Here is a 3,803-nt window from a genome sequence, read left to right as displayed (position 1 = left end):
CTTGAACTTCTCCATATGGATTTAATCGGACCAACTATAATGGAGAGTAAAGGCGGAAAGAGCTATTTTCTAGTTGTAGTTGATGAGTTCACCGGATATACTTAGGTAGCCTTTCTAAGAGAAAAATCAGATACTCTTGATGAAGTCAGAAAACTTATAAAATGTATCCAGATTGAAAAAAAAGTTATTTGTAGTTAGAATTAAAAGTGATCATAGAACTGAATATGAAAATAATAATTTTGAGAAATGCTGTAATGATCATGGAATATTGCATGAATTTTCTGCTCTAAAAACACTTCAGCAAAATGGGTTTGCTGAAAAAAAAATAGAATTTTGTAAGAAATGGCTAGTATAATGCTAAATAACATGAACCCACCATAAAAATTATGGGCTAAAGCTATTAGTACAGCATGCTATATAATTAATCATGTTTATATTAGAAAAGCTGAAAACAAAACAGATTATAAACTATGGTTTAACAAAAAGTCCACTGTTAAATATTTTTAAACTTTTGGAAACAAATGCTTTATATTACGTGACCATGAAAACTTGAAAAAATTTAAAGCCAAAAGCGATGGGGGAATATTTCTAGGTTATGCTCTAACTAGTCGGGCATACCGTGTTTTTAACAAAAGAATTGGGGTTATACAAGAATTTATAAATGTTGTGATAGATGATCAATCGATCACACCCAGTCTTGATCAAAATGATGATGATGATATTTATTTAGCTAATCCACCTGAATCTTCATTGAAATATGATAATACTTGTAAGACCCGTACCCTAATTAACCCTCTATATGTTTCGATTTCGATGCCAACAATTTTCGATGGACCGAATCTATAAGTTTTTATCGTTACCCTATTTTTGTATCGCAATAACCCGAGACTTGTACCTTAGCGATCGCGTGGGCATTATGATTCCAATGCCATGTGGCACACTCCATTTTGACCCCTAGATTAGAAGTTACAATTTTGGCACAATTCGATGTGGGCCACGCAATGCACGCGGGCTCCACTTGCACAAATCCCCATGTTGTCAAATGGATTGGTAGCCTAGTGACACATGTGTTATACATATGAGTGTCCATCCTAGCCACTCCCAATGGACCTTGCCTTGTTATATATATATTTTATTCATGCCTTGCAGACTACATCTAATGCCCTAAAATTCGGGGGTCGAGCATAACTCAGCTCCCGAGTTCCAAAACATTACTTTCAGTTCCAACTCTCTGTATATGATGTGCCTATTAAGGCCGATTATTGCCTGATATATCTAATGACATGCCAGTGTACTTGACCTGATAGGACACACTAAGAACATGCTTAATAAAATGACATCATGCCTGGACATATGTCCATATGCATCATTTATATGCATGTTGTGGGGTGATGATTGATAATAGCATATGCCTTTGGGCTGAGATACTTAGGGGACCCGCCATGATTGTCAGTAAACCCCACATGTTGCACCTTTCTAGGGTGTTATGAGCATGCTTCGGTTGTAATTAGAGGCTACGACTGGCACCCGTCTTGGACTCTTTATGTGCTCACATGGCTCGCTATGAGTGGGCTTTTCGACTATTGGCCCACCTATGTAGGAGCATGCGGGGCTCATTAGGGGTAGATTTGAGTGGATCCCACCTAGTCATATACATGTTAGATTTGTGGAGCCCATAGTGATTTTATTTACAATCCAACTTAATTGTGGATCCTCTTTAGTGAATAAATGATGCCCACACCATGGGTTACCTTGTTATTCATATTGTGGTTGCCCATTAGGCCTGCCTGTATTTATACGTAGTGACTGCACCATGGGCCAAACCTGTGGTTTATCACGTGTTTCCACCATTGAACCACCGTTTAGGTTCCACACATTACATGTATTGAGCCCATTTTAGGCCTGTGTTTGGTTGGTTGCGAGCTGCCCTCTTGGCCTTGCTTAGGGATAGTTGTAGGGTCCACTTTAATGACCATTTTGGGCCCACTATGATTTTTTTGTAGATCGTATAATTTTTATCTCATTTGGATGCCGATAGTTATATGTTTTGGCCTTAGGTGCGAGCTTGTTGAGTGGACCCATTAACTTGAAAGACCACTTAAGTATAGCCCTATGGGCCTCGATAGACTTGGTTTCCAAGTAGGTTCTACCCGCTATGAATGATGAATTTCCATGTGGTGAGATATTTTACATGTGCGCTGGTACAATACTTCCTTGATAATTTATGTAGTATTACCTTAGTGATTTATTGGATGTTTATGCTCATGATTGCTGTAACACTTCCTTTATGTAGACATGGTGCTTTCTTTATATTGATGTGGCACTATTTTATGTTAGATGTAACATTGCTTTTACATTCGAGTTAACATTGCTTTATGTTGATTTAGCCTTGATGTATGCTTGATATGGTATTACACACCTCATGCGTAGTGGTTGTGATTGTATGTTAACATATCTCATTTGTATCATGTGTGCATGACTTGGATGATGGCTAATTCATGATTTTTGGCTTGCCTACTCATGGCAAGGCTACATTGACGATTTTACAAGCTTGAGACACTTTCAGGAAACCCAAAGAGATGGGGTCATCTTGCATGTATGTATGGCTTGCATGGCATGGTTGCATGACTCAGATGATAGACTCATGCATTCACGCATTGTATGAAGCATTTGCATTACACCCTAGTGACATCAGGGTTGTGGCCTCCACAGGCATATCGTGGATGGCTGGACTGGACATCGAAAATATCTGTTCTAGCATTAGGGTGCCAAGGATGTTCTTGGGTGAAAGTCCCTAAACCCTGTGGGCCAATAGGATGCTTCAATATTGAGACTGAGTGAATAACATGAGTGCTCGAGTGCCAAATACCAGTATGCCGCGACTCCCACTATGTCGTGGTCGGTTAGAAATGGGTGTAGCCTTATTCGCCCGAGGATAGGGGGCTGTCAGCTAGGTTGAGTTTGACCAGCTCATAAATGGGTCCGCTATCGACAAGCCGGGTGGGTATTGGCATGCCACTGGCAAGGTGGATAGTGAGGTCTCTTCCACTCACCTGGGCATGTGCGCGATGGGATGGCAGCCAGTGTGGAGTGTACTAAACCCTGGTGATGATTCTAGTGATGATAATTGTACTGAAATATGGACTTACTGAGTAGGAGTTGCATGTTCAATATTTGACTCATTCATTCATTCACTATCCACTTGGGCTTGTGGTGCGCAACTAAAAATAATTATGTGCACCTTCACAATGGCCATGATTTCGGTTAGGTACATGACTAACCTGAGATCAGGATTTTACCACATTGAGTCTAGCTATCCAAATTAGGTATGAGACTGGTTTGGATAGAAGTCCCTTGTGATGAACTCCATAGCTTGTGATACCACGTACTATTATCCTGACTACACACACTAGCTTTGTCATTCCTTTTACATTGCATACTGCATACCATCCTCTACATATTACATTTGGCTTACTATGGCTTTGCATTGCATAGCCGATCTGCATTGCATCCTCAGCATATGACATTTGGCTCACTATGTCTTTACATCGCATAGCCTGGATAAGGCTGATAGTATTTATGGACTTGTCAGGATTTGCATATTGCATTGCATCCTCAGCTATGACATTTGACTTACTATTTCTTTTTTCATCGCAAAGCCTGGATATGGCTAATGGTATTTATGAACTTAACAGTTTGACCTCCATCTTTCCGCTTACTCTGATATTTGTATGCTTGGCAAATGTATTGCATACACACGCACGCACTCTCTAAGCTTCGTAATAAGCTTATGCACATTTATT

This window comes from Magnolia sinica, chromosome 8 (genome assembly GCF_029962835.1).
Source record: "Magnolia sinica isolate HGM2019 chromosome 8, MsV1, whole genome shotgun sequence".
Taxonomy (NCBI): domain Eukaryota; kingdom Viridiplantae; phylum Streptophyta; class Magnoliopsida; order Magnoliales; family Magnoliaceae; genus Magnolia; species Magnolia sinica.
The sequence above is the reverse complement of the archived record's forward strand: the minus strand, read 5'-3'. Positions refer to the sequence as shown.